At 44.0% G+C, this 19590-nt stretch overlaps 1 protein-coding gene across 1 annotated transcript in view; it reads right to left on the bottom strand.

The window, feature by feature from the left end:
- The window catches only part of LOC307046563 (14-3-3 protein beta/alpha-A-like), a 40536-nt gene extending 38840 nt beyond the window's left edge, over positions 1-1696 (bottom strand). The window contains exon 1 of the mRNA XM_079692975.1: positions 1548-1696. The gene's annotated coding sequence lies outside the window, so the exon portion shown is untranslated. The remainder of the gene's footprint in view (positions 1-1547) is intronic.
- Positions 1697-19590: the final 17894 nt, after the last annotated feature.

Raw genomic sequence — 19590 nt, 5'->3', positions numbered from 1 at the left:
TTATTTAATACCTTTAGCTAATTTACAGATGTGGGTGAAATCTAATCAAGTGTTAAATCAGACTTTAGTTCCACCTGGAGTAAATTCATAAGCTACCCTGCAGTATACAAAGTCATTCAAACTAGCTGCATTTTTACCAGCTTTGGGAACACTTTAATGATCAATCATTATAAAACACATCATATATATTATTCTGAAATGGACTAATCTGAAGAACTGAGTACTTTTAAAGTATATTCTGATGCCAATACTGTTCTACTTTTACTTGAGTAACATTTGGATTGCAGGACTAGTAACAGAGTATTCTTACATTCTGGTCATTTTACTTTTAAAGGTTAGAGTACTTTTTCCTCCTGTGCATATACACTATCTACAATTACTATGTATCTCTAGCTAGAATCTAGGGCAGATGAGCCCTCAGCCCTCCGCCCCCCCGCTCGCTCTCTGTCCTGTACAGACACACACACCCACAAGCACGCATACACACCACACCCAATCCTGTACCTGCGGCAACATGCGAGAACACGGAAACTGCAGTCCGGATAAATGACGATTACTGTGATAAATGTTACAATATCTGTCCGACAATAACCCAGAAGAGCTTCAATGAAATGTATGTTTAGCAAAATGCTAATATTTTCTAAAGAAAAACAATATCCGACGAAGGAAAACCCAACACTACTGTTAGGCCCTCGTGACCCGTTTCCAGAATGACACCAACTATTTCCTGAAACGTAGCATTCCGAATAAGCTATATTTTACTAATGTGCTAGGGTTTTAACCAATTGTGTATCTTTCCTTATTACCTCATAACGTGTTTCAACCATTTCAAACTTTACTTTTCACTTAATCACCAATGCTTTAGTTGGTTTTGAAGCACGACGCCATTCTTATTTTATATTATAAAAAGGTGTGCATCTTGGTTTAGCTGACTGTCCTTTGGCATAGTGTATCTCACTTCCTCACGCATTGCTTATTTTTCAAACGTTAATGACACATTCTTGACACATTACGTCAGCAAACGGATATACTAACGTTACATTTCGTGCCACGGGGCTGTTGTACCAAATATGTAGTATTGCAGACGCTAAAATCATAAAATGTAACTAATCTTTGGAGAATAACATACACGCAACAGTTAATATATCTTATAAACAATGCATCCCTATACAGATGCCTGGTAATACTTGACGTTATTAGCTAACAGGTGACATACAAACAAAACCAGTAAGCACAACGTGACAAGTGACTTTAGTTAGCAGGTTTGACGTTTGTACTCCATCCAACAAAAATATCAGCGCTTCAACCTTCGACCCGCCTTTCACGTCTGCTCTTCCATTTTAAAACCAGCCATTAGACATATCCCACTGTAGCCAAGCTAGCCATTGTTCTATGATCTGGTGATTGTCGTCGCTAAACGCAGCCCCACGGGTAATCGAAGGCGGTGCGTTTCGATGATAACTAGATTTTACGAAGCGTTAGAATACCTAGCGATACATAATGCAATCTTAAAAGAGCCGTTTAACAGGGTGAAACTCATTTCATACCTGAGTTCTGGTAGATAGCAGTGATTTCGTCGTGCGAAGCTACAGCTTCTTCTCTCAGCCCGTCTGTCTGAATGAAATCCACGGGGTTTCCCTCCAATGAAACCAGTCCAGGGCACGGCCAGGGCGTTGGGGGGGGGGGGGGGGGGCTGACGTCAGACGTTATCATGGCAACCTTACTCGAGATATCTTGGGAGAATCTGAATCAGAATACTGAATTTATTCGTCCAGGGCATTTACCATTTTTACAGCAAATATCATCTTTAATATATCACTCAAAAAGCATGCATGATACACAAATATATATTAAAGGGAGCAGAGGTGGGAGAAGTACACAGATCTTGTACTTCAGTAAAAGTAGAAGTACCAGAGTGGAATACTCTGGTACAGTAAAAGTCCTGCATTCAAAATGTTACTCAAGTAAAAGTACAAAAGTATTATATTAGCATCAAAATATAGTTAAAGTAGCAAAAGAAAATAAATTGTGATTGTGCAGATTCGTCCATTTCAGAATAATATATATGATATGTTTTGTAATTATTGATCAATAAAGTGTTATCAACGCGGGTAAAGGTGCAGCTATAGTTTGAATGACTTTGTATACTGCAGGGTAGCTTGTGAATTTACTCCAGGTGGAACTAAAGTCTGATTTAAGAGTTGACTATATTTCACATCATTCATCCAAATCTGTAAAGTAACTAAAGGTATTCAATAAATGTAATGGAGTAAAAGTACACCATTTACCTCTGAACTGTAGTGGAGTACAAAGTATCTAACTATTTAAATAATCAAGTAAAGTACAAGTATATCCATTAGTCATATTTGCATGTTGTTTTTTGTTTTTCAACTTTATACGTTTTTCAGTAGTTACACCGTAGTTATGCATATGACAATACATCTTTGAATCTTTAATCAATAAATATTGTAGACATTTTGAGGAAGCGACCTTTGTGGATGTGAAATGTCTAATTCCAAATTCTAATGTTTTCAAATGTAAGGCCACATTTTAAATTATCATATGTTCAGACCAGATTGTTTTGTTCATTGTAAGTTTACTAATACTGGAAAGCATCCCAGAATATTAGCATGTTATCTGAGCAAGTGGAGAAACACATTTATGAAAACCTCAACTTGTAACAACACAGTAAATTATATGGAAGTCCACCAAGCCGATGTCCTCTGTCTTACCGCAGATCTTATTTTTACTAGAACAGAGGCAGAGACATCACATAGGCATGCTGTATGGTGACTATCACTGAGAGGAATTCTTAAACCTCAAATGAATGCAGCTCATGATATGGGTGCTGTGACCCATATTGCGGCTCTGTGGAGCTGATGGTAATGCTGCACATTATCTAGAGACCGATAAGCTCCTAAACTAGTGACATTTCTCTATCAAAATAGGGATCATGAAGGCCTCACAAACTAGAACAGAGGACAAAGTGCAACAGTATATTATTTAGCCTAATCGAAACAACTATTTCTGCATTCTGGTAGGTTTCCAAGGTGAAGCTATGTTTTGCCTTGTCACATGTTTCCCCCTATGGCCATATGTCAAGCATATAAAGGTCAGATCAGATAGTGACATCTTTGGAAATGCACATTTGTCAAAGTGTGGTCCAGAAAGGTTTTACTAGCTAAAGAGAGGGATTTCAAAAAAAAGAAAAAAAGCCTAATCAGTTAGGTTGACACTCATTGTGGAGAACTTGAACACGCAGGCACCCATCACTGCCAACACATTTTCCAGCACCATTCTGAGATTCATTTGTCAAGAGGAATGGCTGAACATTTTAATAGAGCTTCAGTTTTCTACAATAGATTAATAAAAAGTAAAAGAAACGTAGATTATAATAATTTATGGGGTCAAGAGCCCTAACTTCAAGGAAGATGGAAAAAAGGAAGTGAGAAACTTATGAATTCCCAACTTCATTGAATGGTTCATACATGGTGCACGTTATTGCTTTCTATTATTTAATAGTGTTTATGACGGATTAACCATCATTCCATCACAAATTAGTTTCAAGCAGGTGAGGTTAGAATAAGCATTATGTTACGGCAATGAGCAACTCTCATAGGAATGAATGAGGCCCCGCCTTCCACGCTGTATCCAGTTCTTATTATACATCCATGATTGGCGCATGGATGACAAAATGGCCCAATTTTTGAGAGAGTGAAATGTCACAGATTACCCAGCATGCCTGAGAAGTACCCGATGTGCGCTCATAGAGCATGCGCAACTTTAACCACGCCCCCTAAAAGGCTCGTTCACATCAATTTGCGTACACGTAACAGCACCGCGCGTTCTGGATTGTTATGATGGATTTGATATTAACTAATAACGAGGAAGCAGTTAGCAGCTAGCTAGTGTAACGTCCGAGCCATTCGTAATTATGCAAATGTTCGTACACATCGATCATTATATACTTTATATTACGCTGATTTAACACGATGCAGTGATGGTTTTGTTCAACATTGCCAGCTTCACTGTTGAGCTTTATGTTGTGGCCAGCATTCTCCTGTGCTCTGAAATCAAAATGTGGATAAGCATAAAACAACACTAAAATAAACACTACAATATAACTTGTTATTTGACACACACAAGGTTGTTCATTTGTGTGTATAAATATACAACACAGGCTATATGTTAGGAACCTTGACTCAATAGTTTGGAGGACTCAAATGCACAACCCAGAGACAAAAAAGGTTTGAAGAAAAATAATCTTTACTTGCAAAAAACAAAATCACTCTTTTAGAGGAAATATCAAAATGACAAAAGTAAAGCGCTCTCATGGAGGGAAAAAGGCAAAACACTGAATCTCTTTAAGCAATGGCTTGGATCTGGCTTCTTGGGACGATGAACAAGACGAACCGACAACTAACAAGGGGAGACAGGACCATATACGTATACATGAGGTAAGTGGGCACAGGTGGAAACAATCAGGGGCGGGGCAGACACTGACGATGGCGAGAAAAGGAGCCAGAGTAGGAAGTAAAGGGACCTGGAATGAGACAAGGTGAGTACAAAATAAAACAGGAAGTGGAACATAAACTAAACTAACATGAACATGACGATCACAAACATGACAAAACTTAACATAATTGACGGGACACTACAGTACCCCCCCTTCTAGGGCCGACTCCCGACAGCCCAGGCTGCCCAGGGTGACGATCATAGAAGTCACTGATGAGTGTCTTGTCCACAATGAAAGTTGGGGAGACCCAACAACGCTCCTCAGTGCCGTAACCCTCCCAATCGACCAATAATTGTCATCCTTGGCCCCGTTTGCGGACCGCCAGAAGTTTCCTGACTGTGTACACCGGGCCACCTTCAATGATCCGGGGTGGTGGAGGGGGCTTGGAGGCGGGAACCAGAGTGCTCTCTCGAACTGGCTTGAGTTTGCTCACTTGAAACGTGGGATGGACCCTCAAAGATCTGGGGAGTTTGAGGAGCACAGAGACAGGGTTAATGACTCTTGAAATTGGGAAAGGACCCACAAACCTTGGTTTGCCAACTTCTTGGAGTGAACATGTAGGGGTAGATCCTTGGTGGAGAGCCAGGATTTCTGGCCCGCCCTGTAGAGGGGGGCCGCACGCAGGTGACGATCCGCCGCTGACTTCATCCGGGTCGAGGTCCGGAGTAGCGCTTGCCGCGCACCGGCCCAAACCCGCCGACAGCGCCGGACCATGGCGTGTGCAGATGGAACTTTGACTTCTTCCTCATTAGCAGGGAAGAGAGGAGGCTGGTACCCGTTAGCACACTGGAAAGGGGAAAGACCCGTGGCAGCCAAGGGGAGAGCGTTGTGGGCATACTCTATCCAGGTAAGGTGATTGCTCCAAGTGGTCTGCTTCTGGGACGCGAGGCACCTGAGGCATGTTTCAAGGTCTTGGTTCAGGCGCTCTGTCTGACCGTTAGACTGCGGGTGATAACCGGGAGATAAGCTGACGGTGGCGCAGAGGAGCTGGCAAAACTCCTTCCAGAAGTTGGAAATGATCTGTGGTCCTCTGTCGGAGACTTTGTCACTGGGGAAACCATGGATTCTGAACACGTGAGTTAACATGACCTCTGCCGTCTTCCTGGCAGAGGGAAGTTTGAGCAGAGGAATGAAATGTGCCATCTTTGAGAAACGGTCTACCACCGTCAGGACGGTAGTGTTACCTTTGGAGGGCGGTAGTCCAGTCACAAAGTCCATGGAGATGTGCGACCATGGTCGCTGAGGCACTGGGAGGGGCTGGAGCAGATCCATCTGGGCCTGGGACGAGGTCTTATTCCGGGCACACACACTGGACAGGCCGCCATGTACTCGGAGACCTCTTTTTTCATGGCCGGCCACCAGAACCGCTGCTTTATGGCAAACATTGTTCGTCGGACCCCCGGATGGCATGTGAACTTGGACGTGTGAGCCCAGTGGATTAACTGAGAGCATAAAGACACAGGGACAAACAAGCTGTTGCCTGGACACTCGCTGGGTGCCGGGCTCACAACATTCGCCTGCTTCACATCTGTTTCTATCTGCCATGTTACCGACCCAACCACACAGGATTGATATTGGTTCCTTGGCATTATGTTCAGGCTCAAAGAGACGAGACAGTGCGTCTGGCTTACGGTTTTGTGTACCAGGCCGAAAAGATAATGTGAAGTTAAATCTGCTGAAGAACAGAGTCCAACGGGCCTGACGTGAATTTAGTCGCTTGGCTTTCCTCACATATTCTAAATTCTTGTGGTCAGTCCAAACAAGAAATGGTTGCTCCGCCCCTTCTAGCCAGTGTCTCCACTCCTCCAATTCTGCTTTGACAGCTAGTAACTCCTTGTTCCCCACATCATAATTTCTTTCAACTGAGGTCAACTTACGCGATAGATAGGCACAGGGGTGCATCCTGTTATCCTCGGAGGATCTCTGGGACAACACAGCCCGTAAGCCCTCGTTGGATGCATCAACCTCAACCACAAACTATCTCTGGGGATCCGGAACAGTGAGTACAGGTGCCATGGTGAATCTTTTCTTGAGGCACTGGAAGGCGGACGCGGCCTGGGAGGTCCACTGAAAGGAGACTTTAGAGGAGGTTCTCACCTCCTCTAAAGTCTCCTTTCATGCATGCAAAGGTGCGGCTACAGAACTGAAGTTGCGTATAAACTTCCGATAAAAGTTGGCAAACCCAGGGATTGTTTAACTCTTTTGCTGCTATCAGGAATGGGCCAGTTGGCCACCGCACTGACTTTGGATGGATCCATCTGCACCTGATTGGCGGTAACAATGTAGCCTAGGAAGGAGACAGTGGTTGCATGGAAGTCGCACTTTTCAGCTTTCACATACAACTGATTCTCAAGAAGCTTCTGGAGAACTTGGCAGACATGCATGACATGAGACTGACTATCTGGGGAGAAAATCTAAATATCGTCCAGATACACAAAAACAGAAACATTCAAATACCTTCTCAAAATGTCATTTACCATAGCCTGAAATACAGCCGGAGCATTACATAGTCCAGAAGACATCACCCGATATTCAGAATGTCCGCTTGGGGTGTTGAACCCCGTTTTCCACTCGTCTCCCTCTCTAATCCTGACGAGGTGGTAAGCATTCCTAAGATCGAGTTTGGTAAAAACTTTAGCTGTTTAAAGCAGTTCAAATGCTGAAGACATCAGCGGGAGTGGGTGGCGGTTCTTAACAGTTATTTCGTTCAATGGGCTGTAGTCAATGCATGGCCTGAGCAACCCATCCTTCTTACCCACAAAGAAGAATCCTGCACCAGCAGGTGAAGAAGAGGGACGGATTATCCCCGCTTTCAACGAGGAGGAGATGTAATAATCCATGGCCGCCCACTCCGGTCCCAAGATGGAGTATAAGCGCCCCCTAGGGATGGGTGCGCCAGGCAGCAGGTCGATGGCACAGTCAAAAGGACGATGAGGGGGCAGTGACAGAGCTTTGGTTTGATCAAAACCTCTTTAATGTCATGGTAGCATGAGGGGACCTTGGAAAGGTCAGGAAAATCTGAGCTTCTATCAGAAACTGCAACAGTTTGTGGGACTCTACAGGACATGGTCTCTGAGCTGAGTTGGGTTACTGGGGCTTTGGTGACAGCATGGTGGAGAAAATAGCTGGACTTACAGGTCTGTTCACAAGTCCCTCCCCATCCCTTAATTTGTCCTGAACACCAATCAATATGTAGGTTATGTGTTTTTAACCAAGGAAACCCCAAAATCAGTGGATGTTGTGCTGAATTGAATAGATGAAACTGCATTATTTCTACATGATTATTATCAATTGTCACTTGAATGGGTTCCGTACAATCAGTTACTTTACACATTAGTCTGCCATCTAGGGCGCTGGAATTGACGGGATGCTTGAGAGGGACAGTCTTAATATTAAGGCGTTTAGCTAAACCCCAGTCTATGAGGCTTTCATCAGCCCCAGAGTCAATTAGCGCCCCCAGAGTATGTGTCTGACTGTTAGCTGTGACTTTAACCTGGGTGAGTGTGCGAGGAGGATAGTCAGAGGAAATCTTGCTCACCAGCGCCCTCCTCATGGTTGGTGAGCATGCTCTTTTCCCGGGCATGTCGCCTGCTGGTGACCCGATTGGCCACAGTAAAAGCAGCATCCCTCCTGCAGGCGGTGCCGTCTTTCCTCGGGAGAAATCCTTGTTCTCCCGAGCTGCATTGGCTCCTCCGGTGCCTGTGATAGCGCTGTTCCTGCTGGGCCTGATGAAGAGTGAAACAAGGGATCCCATGAAGGCTGCTTATCCAGAGAGCGCCCCTGGTGGATGGGATGTCTTGTTGCAGTTCGGCGACGTTCTCTCTCTCTTTCTCTGAGGCGGTTATCAACTCGGATAGACATGGAAATCAGAGATTCAAGGTCTTGTGGTAGTTCTAATGGAGCCAGGTGGTCTTTGATGGTTTCAGAGAGTCCATTCCGGAAGGCGTCTATTAATGCTGGGGTGTTCCAGCCACTGTCTATGGCTATGGTGCGGAACTCTATGGCATAATCTAATACTGGCCGTGGGTGCTGTTTGAGCTGCATGACACGGGTGGCCTCAGCGGCAGGTGAGGTAAGATCAAAAATCCTGCTCAGTGTCTTTGAATGCTATGAAAGATCCACATATACTGGAGTCTCTTGACCACTCCGCCGTGGCCCATGTGGCAGCTCTGCCAGTTAAATGGGAGACCATAAATGCTATTTTAGCCTCATCTGACACAAACGCGGCTGGGTTAAGTTTGTAATGCAGGTCACACTGGACTAGGAAGGTTCTGCAGTTGCCAGATTCACCTGAATATTTTTCTGGCGATGCCAATCGCAGTGGGACAGGAGAGAAACTGACCTCGGCCTGATTAGCAGCAGGATTGGCTTCAGGTGGCGTAGCAGGAATCGGAGCTGTAGAAGTTGCCTCTAGATGAGTGAGGACTCTGTGGAGCTGTTCAGCCAGATGGTTCACTTGTGACGTGACAGAGGTTTGGAAATCCTCCTGGCGATCTGAAAGGTCTTTCACTCCATGAAAAATAATATTTACTTGCAAAAAACAAAATCACTCTTTTAGAGGAAATATCAAAATGACAAAAGTAAAGCGCTCTCATGGAGGGGAAAAGGCAAAACACTGAATCTCTTTAAGCAATGGCTTGGATCTGGCTTCTTGGGACGATGAACAAGACGAACCGACAACTAACAAGGGGAGACAGGACAATATATACATGAGGTAAGTGGGCACAGGTGGAAACAATCAGGGGCGGGGCAGACACTGACGATGGCGGGAAAAGGAACCAGAGCAGGAAGTAAAGGGACCTGGAATGAGACAAGGTGAGTACAAAATAAAACAGGAGGTGGAACATAAACTAAACTAACATGAACATGACGATCACAAACATGACAAAACTTAACATAATTGACAGGCACTACACTATATACATATATATATATATACATATACAAGTATAATGAATACAAATGTTAATTTGATTAGAGCTTTGACACATATATCTTTATTTATATACTGTATGTATAAGTCTGACGACTTCCTCTGGCGATATCATATGGTAGTATAGCTAATTAATCTGGGTCAAAACGTGTTGTGCCCACATGCAAAGGTTGTAAACTCTGGCTTATCCCTGCGTGGTATTATAGTAATAGCAAACAGCAACGTTCAACTCCTTTAATGGTATATTGAAAGTGCAATAAGAAGCTACAGGGACGTTAATCTACGTCGGTACTATTAACTTTATTTAATACAAGATTTACATCATACAGCCCATGTAGTATAATATTTTACAAATGATGAATTACAGCAAACATGTGCAATATATCCATTATTACAGCTCCGTGGGCTGGCAGTAAGACGATATGGGTCCGTTCTTATTGTGCCATGGGTAAAGGTAAAACTCATGTAGTGCTGAACACGTCACATCACATGAACGTGCCGGGCGCCGCGGTCCCGCGGTTTAGATGCGCGTTCATAATGCAGAGGGAAATAACTCTCAGAATAACGTTATTAGCACATTTTTACAACTTGGGGAACGATTTTTTTTAATAAGGGCTATACACGTGTTCATACTGGGTAGTTTATTTAGTTTAAAAAAAATTATCCAACGATTTACAGACCATTTTTTCCCCATGTAAGTCAATGGGAAAAAGTGTTTCCGGGCCTGGAAACCAAACGGAACTGTAGTACCGCCGTTTGGCCACCACAAATATTTTCATCTGAGTCCGGCGCACTTCCTAGGGGTTTGGTTCGGTGTCCGTCGCTTAACAATGACGTCACGCATTGCGATTGGCTGTACGGTAATTTACCCAGGGGTGCTCGGGGGTGCTGTCTAGAGCAGTGGTTCCCAAACGGTGTGCCGCGGCACACTGGTGTGCCGTGAGGCAAGTCCAGGTGTGCCGTGGGATTTTGTGACAAACATACGTTATTATTGCAATATACAACTACACAAAAATAATTATTTTTTTATTTACTATATCAGTACTTTGTATGCACACATTTCATAATACAGAGGCAAACTCTATACCTAAAAACGATTATTTAAAAAATAATCCTCACAGAACCCCGTATTCCGCTGTTAACGCACTTGCGCAGGTGGGATTTATAAGACTGTGACACATCAAAGGCTGAAGGACAATATTAAAACTGAGAAACAAGCAAGCGGGAAAATGCAGCGCTTTCTTGTGCGGAGCAAACCAGCAACCACCAGTGTAGAGACTGCCGACAACCCACCACCGAAAGAGAAGAGGAAAAAAACTGTCAGCAGACAGTACCATGACAGTTATCTGTCTTATGGCTTCATTTGGACCGGGGATGTGAACAATCCTCAGCCCGAGTGCGTCGTCTGTCGGGAGAAGTTAGCTAATGCTAACATGGTTCCAAGCAAGCTGAAGAGGCACTTGGAAACCAAACATCCCGCCCATGTTCACAGTAACTTGGACTACTTCAGAAGAGCGCGGGATCTGAACCAGAGGCAGCAAGGACGTTTGTTGGATTCTGTGAAAGTGTCTGATAAGGCAATGGAGGCGAGTTACATGCTAGCGGAGCTCATTGCAAAGCAGAAGAAGCCTCACACAATAGCGGAGACACTCATCCTCCCTGCTTGCAAAATACTTGCAGGTGTCATGCTGGGTCCAGATGCCGCAAATGAGCTATCGAAAGTGCCGTCGTCTGATAATACGATCAAAAGAAGAATCGACGACATGTCCGAAGACATTGAGGAACATTTGGCAGAGAAACTGCAGGCGAGCGGCAGATTTTCCCTCCAAATAGATGAATCTACGGACATCAGTGGGGCTGCCCAACTTCTGGCAAACGTCAGATATGTTGATGCTGACTCCATCAAAGAGACATTTTTATTCTGCAAAGAAATGGAAAGCCACACCACGGGAGAGGAAATATTCAGGGTAACTAATGACTATTTTAAAGAGAACAGTCTGACCTGGAATATGTGCGTCGGTCTTTGCACAGATGGTGCGGCGAGCATGACGGGGAGAGTGAAAGGATTCATTGCTAAGGTGAGGGCACAAAACCCACATATCGTGACAAACCACTGCATTCTGCACCGAGAGGCATTGGTTGCCAAAACCATGCCCCCGGAGTTGACTGAGGTGCTGAATCAGGCCGTGCAGATGGTGAATTACATAAAATCAAGGCCCCTGAAATCTCGCCTCTTCTCCCAGCTGTGCGCCGAGATGGGAGCCGACCACCAAAGCCTGATCCTGCACACAGAGGTACGTTGGCTGTCACGGGGGAAAGTCCTATCCCGTCTTTATGAGCTTCGGGAACAGCTTTTGGAGTTTTCAGGTGAAAACGCTGTCCCACATAAAGACAAGCTCGCGGATGAGAGGTGGTGCGCCAGGCTGGCTTACCTCGCAGACATATTTGGGCATCTGAACGAGTTAAACGCCAAGCTTCAGGGAAAACATTTTATCGTCCACAGATAAGATTCGGGGGTTTATGGGCAAACTTCTCCTGTGGCAGGAGGCTTTGGAGCAGGGCTCCATGGACATGTTCCCGCTGACATCAGCTGCGCCGCAGGCAGCTAAGGAGCGCGCTGTGTATGCGGAACACCTTCAGACCTTAAAAGAGAGGTTTGAGCAGTATTTTCCACGTGTGGCTGACATCGAGGACTATGACTGGATCCAAGACCCATTCCACCAGGAATCCTCCACAGAGAAGCTCTCCATGAAAGAGAGAGAGGAGTGCGCAGAGCTCCGTGTGGACCGCACACTGAAACTCAAATTCAGTGAGCTCCAACTGGATCAGTTTTGGTTGGCTTCTGCATCGGAGTACCCAAGCATCTCCCACCACGCGATTGAGCAACTACTTCATTTTCCCACTACCTACCTGTGTGAGCTGGCGTTCTCTACTCTGACTTATATGAAGAACAACAGCAGGTCACGGCTGTCTGTTGAACAGGACTTGCGAGTTGCCCTCTCTTCAGTGCCACCGAGGATTAAAAAAATCTGCGCGCCCCGACAGGCACATGTATCCCATTAATCTGTAAATAGGCACATTTTAAAATAGCACATGTTTCAATGCTGATTGGTGAAATGTTATATTCATAATTTGTAGTTCAGGACCATGTTTCCTTGCATTGACAGTTCTCTGTGCTGAGTTTCTGCTGAGTTTCCGTTGCCTCATTTTTAATTTTGTGACCTGTCTGGTTTAAATGAGTGTGTTGCTGCTTTGATGAAGCCTAATTTGCTAAAGTTTAATAAATTATATAATATATATATTATATATATATGTATATAATATATATATATATATTTATATTTATAAATTAATTAAAAAAATTTTTCGTTAATAAATATTTCATGAGTAATATAGTTGTCTTTGTCACATTTTATTTGCCATTAGTAAATAAGTATGCTCATTTACAGATATTTTACATGATATGAGTGATAACACGTGTTATAAGGGCTATTTTAGGGTAGGTGTGCCTTGAGATTTTTACTTGTCCTTTGGTGTGCCTTGGGCCCAAAAAGTTTGGGAACCACTGGTCTAGAGTATAGTGGGGTTGTCTGATCATTGAGAAACTCAAGTCAGGCATCCCTGGAATCGTCTCAGAGAGTAGATGATCAGTGGGGCCTTGTTTTTACTGAAACATGATGTTTCGATGTATATTTCCATTGAAAATGCTAACCGCTAGCCGCAAAGCTAGCATCACAGCCACTGCTCCGTTTTCGGGGACTTTGCACACGTTTTTCACAAACATTTTCACACGCTAGGAGTATGGGAGCACTCCAATAGTAGTCCATTCGCTTCGTCTTGATCTGTAGATGTGATTTGATGTGTCGTATGTCCCCCAACTCTTCTCCAAAGTTGAGATATTTAATAAAATACTCAGGGGAGTTTCCTGATTTTTCATGCCCAAAGCCAAGCACTAGGCCCTGGGTAAATTAAGAGGCTTTTCTCGGGCACTTTTGTCCACTTTCCCTGGTGCTAGATCCCTGGAATCGTCTCAGAGAGTAGATGATCAGTGAGGCCTTGTTTTTACTGAAATATGAATAATAAATCACCTCCGTCGTTCAGATTAATGTCGATTGTTATTTTTTACGTTTGAAATGTTAAAAAATAACAATCGACAGTGTAAACATAATTATGTAAATAACCCAATTTGTGTTCTGTGAAACGGAAAAGGATTTTACATTGTTTTTGTTACTTTCGTTGCAGTGTCTTAAATGTAATTTAGGTTAACTTCCTGTTTGAATTTGTTGCTATGGAAACAACATGACGGAGAAAAAAGTAATATCTTCTACATATAATAACGGACAAAGTAAAGAATGAAGTGTAGGCTATGTTTAAATGTTCGGAATTTGACCATGTATGATGGTCCTCTTGAGTTGCCGTACAGCCAATGCGTGACTTCATTGGTAAGCGAAATCATATGGTACCCACACCGGCTCAGATGATTGGTCCTACTTTTTACAGCGTCACGGCTTCCACATATGAATATATTTTATGTATTTATTGTCAAAGCATTTAACATATTCATTGCTATCGGGATGTTAAGAGCATTCCAAGGAATATAACAAGTGTTTCTGAAATAAATTACATACCCCTTTAAGCTCAAAATGCAAATAGTTTCCCTCTTATAGAATGCTAAGAAAATAATATTTGTTTAAATAAAGCTTAATCAGAGTGTCATGCTGCCCTTTAATGTTCAAGGGTTCAAGGTTCTTTATTTGTCATACGAACATAGCTACAGAGTAGTTATGTTGATGAAAATCTTAGGTCACAGGCTTCTCCGACAGTGCAACACAATAATACAGAAAAACAGAAAAATATAGTGCAAGTAAATATTAAAAAGTAAATACAAAAAGAAAAATAGTTTTAAAAAAGTGAATTAGTGAAATAAGAGTCTATTATGCAAGCTATTGGAATGATATATTAGATAAATAGATACATAATTACTAAGTAGCAGATGAATGTCATGGATGTTGTTACAACAGTTCAGGTGTTTAACAGTCTTATGGCCTGTGGAAAAAAACTGTCTCTGAATCTGGTAGTTTTTGTCCTGATGCTGCGGTAGCGCCTGCCAGACGGCAGCACACTGAACAGTTTGTGGCTGGGGTGATGGGGGTCTTTTATAATCCGGAGGGATTTTTTCCTGAGCCACTGGGAGTAAAGGTCCTCCATGGATGGCAGCTCCGTCCTGGTGATCTTCTACGCAGTTTTCACCACCCTCTGTAAAGCCTTACGATTGAGGGCAGTGCAGCTGCTGTACCAGGCCGTGATGCAGCCAGTCAGGATACTCTCTATGGTGCACCTGTAGAAGTTCAGGATCCTCTCTATGGTGCACCTGTAGAAGTTGCAGAGTATCCTGGAGTCCATGTTGAACCTTCTCAGCCTGCAGAGGAAGAAGAGCCGCTGTCAAGCTTTTTTGGTGATGGTGGTGGTGTGAAGAGTCCATGTCAGGTCCTCAGTGATATGGACACCGAGGAACCTGAAGCTGCTGACTCTCTCCACGTAGTCCCATTGATGGCAATGGGGTCTTGTCCCTCTCTCTGCTGCTTCCTGTAATCCACAATCAGCTCCTTGGTTTTGCTAACGTTGAGATGGAGGTTGTTATCCTGGCACCAAGATGTCAGGTTTTCGACCTCCAATCTGTACGTCGTCTCGTCGCCGTCTGTGATCTGTGATGAAGGTCGTGTCGTCAGCAAACTTCACGATGGTGTTGGAGCTGTGTGTGGCCACGCAGTCTTGTGTGAACAGGCAGTAGAGGAGAGGGCTGAGCACGCAGCCTTGAGGGGCTCCGGTGTTGAGGATCAGGGTGGAGGATGTGATGTTTCCCACCCGCACTGCCTGGGGTCTGCCCGTCAGAAAGTTCAGGATCCAGCCACAGAGGGCGCTGTTGAGCCCCGGGTCTCTGAGCTTGATGACCAGCTTGGAGGGCACAATGGTATTGGAGGCCAATGAACAGCAATGTCACATGTGTTCCTCTGGTCCAGGTGTGAGAGGGCAGTGTGGATGGTGAGGGCTATGGCGTCGTCTGTGGACCTGTTTGCTCTGTAGGCAAACTGCTGGGGGTCCAGAGAGTCAGGGAGGGAGGAGGTGATGGATGTTTTGACTAACCGCTCAAAGCACTTCATCATGACGGAGGTGAGTGCTACTGGGCGGTAGTCGTCGAGGCTGGTGATTTTTGTCTTTTTGGGGACAGGAACGATGGTGGAGTGTTTCAAACATGTGGGGACTACAGACTGCAGCAGGGACCTGTTGAAGATGTCTGTGAACACCTCTGCCAGCTGACCTGCACACACCCTGAGAACACGGCCAGGGATCCAGGAGCCTTGTTTGGGTTAACCCTTTTAAAGGATTTACACACATCTGCCCTGTTTAAAACAAAAGGGCAGGGCTCCTGATCCATCTCTGCACCCCCATTCTGGCTGCTCTCAAATCGTGCAAAAAAACTGTTCAGCTCATCTAGGAGAGATGCGCACGTAGACACTCCCGCAGCACCCCCCGCTGCTCCTTTGTAATCTGTCATTGTTCTTAGTCCCGCCCACATGTTCTGGGTGTTACAGCCTTTGAAGTCAGATTCCACCTTCTCTTTGTATTGTCTCTTTGCACTGCTAATTGCTCTCCGGAGTTCATACCTAGAACTCCTGTACTCCTCTAAATCTCCAGCTCTGTGCGTGATAGTTTGCGCTTTAAGCTTGCCACGCACCTCGCCGTTTATCCAGGGCTTTTGATTCGGGAATGTTCGTACAGAAACCTTCGGTACCACGTCATCGATGCATTTCCCAATGTAGCAGATGGCCGTGTGTGTGTTGATGTTGTTGTCCTCAAACACACTCCAATCCGTAGATGCAAAGCAATCCTGCAGTGCAGAATCTGACTCCTCACTCCATCGCTGTACTGCAGGGGCGGACTGGGACTAAAATTCAGCCCTGGAAACTGACCCAGTCCGGCCACATGAAATGTCAAATGTTAGAAATCCGCTGTTTATTATTTAAAGTTTTACGTCCGATTCGCTCCTTTTTTCCTCCCTGTACACAGCTCCAGTTTGGGCATTGGCCTGTCATCAGATTTCATTTTTAGTTGCTGCTGTAGCGGAAGTTTAGTACAATTATTTTTGATGAAATACTCCAAATCTCCATCCTCCATAATTGCACTTGCTTCAGTTGCTTGCTACTTTTTAAGGGCGGTGATGTTACAGTACAGATGTTACAGTTACAGTTACAGTACGAACTGAAGTTGATGAGATTTGATTGGATTGTGAGGCATGACGTGAGCCTCATGTGATTGGTCAATCCCTCGATTTTTTTCACCAAGGGAAGCCAATTTCGGCTAGCCTCCTCTCGCAACAGAGAGTGCAATCTACTGTTTCACCATAACTTCTAGAGGGGCGCTGTTTCACTCTTTGTAAAATACTCAATGAGAATGGGGGAGAGATGGGCCGGCAGAATAATTTCCGAAACTAAACTAAGTGTTTTTATTTATTTATTAAAATGATAACTACAATCCAAAAAAACAGGGGAAGCATGGCTTCCCTAGGCCTCCAGGAGGAAATGCCACTGAGTTCAAGGGATAATTCTCACCCACCTCTTGCTCTTGCCCTGCATTTGTATGTGCCAGTTGAGCTGGTTCTTCCACCAGCTCAACTCTGTCCCTCATCATGAACGCAGGAGGCTGGCTGTATATCTGAACTCGCACCCTCATCATTCTCTTCATCATCTTGCACTTGTTCTAAGCTGCTGCTGATAGTGCTTGTAGCAGCACTGCTGCCAAAAAGGTCTGTCAATTTGCGACATTTATATGCTTCACCTGCGAGTGACTTCACCTTTTTTTCTCTTGCCTTCTCGGCCCCACCTTTTTCTTTGATTTTTCTTTGATTTTTATCCATGTTTTTTCATTCTCCCTGTCTGCCGCGGCGTCTAATCCCTTCTCTTCGTGTGGCCGGTCTTTTTTCTTCTTCGTGTGTGATTATTTGACAGATAAGAACCACACAACTGCATTAGCGGCCGCTGTTGCCCTCTGTCGGCCGTCAGCGCAACTTAAAGGATGACGTTAAACAAAAAATGTTTAAAGGGCCGGCCGGCCGGCCGTCAACGGCCCTTGACGACCGGCCGTTCTGTGGTTCTCCAGATTCTACAGATGGCCAGTCCGCCCCTGCTGTACTGTGCTTGTTACCGGACTTTCCCTTTTAAGTTTCTGCTTGTAAGCAGGCAGCAGCAGCAGTGAGATGTGGACTGATTTGCCGAAGGGAGGGCGAGGGAGAGCCTTATATCCATGGGCGCGGGAAGGGGGGTGCTGAGGGCGCTGCAGCACCCCCTAGCGGCAGGCAGGGGGTGCGGAGCTCCCCTGTCTGAATTATTATTTTGACGGTTATTGCTGCTCCCGCTGTGCATAATCTGTGTAATATGTAACCAATAAATTCCACATTGTTGGTGAAATAATATTTTGGCCTGCCCCGAATGTTTTTTCTGTAGCCCCGGACAATTTTACCTCAATAATATAATACATTAACCGTGCTTTACGTGAACCTCATCAAGACACTAGAAAGGACGGTAGGACTGTAATTTCCCGTGTTCAGTGAATGCAACAGAGGCAAGACACCAGACCAATCAGAGAGTTGCATGGAAATAAAAGTGTGCTTTTGTCATTCAAGCTCGTGGCTCTGTGTGTGTGCGGAAATAGCGCATTTAGTGTGTGTGAGAGCAGTAGGGCCTGGCTCATTTCGTGGCATCTGCAGGCAGTGGCAAGTACTTCCGGCATCTGCCACAGAGGCCGCTACTCCGTGGTATCTGTGGCAAGTATATGCCACAGATGTGGTATCTGTGGCAAGTATATGCCACAACTTGCCGTGGCAACTATATGCCACAACCATGCCACAACTTGCCGTGGCAAGTACATGCCACAACTTGCCGTGGCAAGTAAATGCCACAAGTTAAGAGAAGGTTTATGGTAGCTGCCACTCGCCTTCCGTGGCAAATGCTGATATTTAAACCCGTATTTATCGCGTAAAATGTCGCTGTTTTGGCATGACTTTATCGGACTGATCTGTACACAAGACTGATGATCTGTTACTGATGGTCCGATCTCTATTTTTCAAAAAGATTAAACATTATATGTTCTATAGATTTTATTTGGAGAACGTGGTTTGTTAAAATAAATAAACGTGCCATTAGTAAGTTGACATAAAGATCTAACATTGTTGACCAGAGGTGGGAAATAGGCTAACTTGTATACTCAAGTAGCCTACTGTACTTGTGATTTAGAAATAGCCTACTTGTGCTATAAGGATAAGGACAACCAAGCGCAAAGCCTACAAGCACTGAAAAGCTGGCAAGGGGAGACGGATGAGCATGACTCAGCGTTCTGTCAAGAACTCGAACAATATAAATTGTTCGCCAGTTTCAAAACGCATAAAAGGGTGGATAAAAAAGAATGCATTGTGTCTCGATTTTTAATATACTGTCATGATATCTAATAAGAATAATCTGAAGCATTTAAATAAAAATGTTCAACCAGAATTAAAATATTAAACAACAAAACAGATACAATGACATTAATCTGTTTATTAACAACGAAAATAATACAAATTAAGTACATATGCCTGGATTTAAAATAACACATTTATACATGTGTACAATCAAATATAACTGTCCTTTGCCTCATTTATAAAATATAAATCTTAGCATCTCACTAGCAGTGGCAACTGCAATCAGTTACAGCTGCCCTAAGTCTGTAGCCAAGTCTAATAACACCATTGTACACGTTGCTGTGTCAATACAGATATTTATTTTTTAATTATTTGTCTTTACTAGTAACAATACACCTGGTTATCGTAGCAAGCAGTGGAAACTCCCCTCAAGAAGCGACAATTGCCAAGGGCTTGCGTTGCAACGCTCACTTGCCAATATTTTTTTTTTATTACAATATAGGCCTATGTTTAGCCTACTATCATAGATATAGCACGTTTGTTTATTTTAGCAAACCAAGTAGGCTATTCCAAGTAAAATTGAATATAAATGATAATTTATTATCTTTTTGAAAAATAGAGATCGCACATCAGTCATGTGATAGTCCAGCGACATTTTACACGATAAATACGAGTTTAAATATCAGC

The sequence above is a fragment of the Notothenia rossii genome, assembly GCF_949606895.1.
Source record: "Notothenia rossii genome assembly, chromosome: 7".
NCBI classification, from domain to species: domain Eukaryota; kingdom Metazoa; phylum Chordata; class Actinopteri; order Perciformes; family Nototheniidae; genus Notothenia; species Notothenia rossii.
Note: the sequence above shows the minus strand (reverse complement) of the source record. Positions and strands in the feature narration are given on the sequence as shown.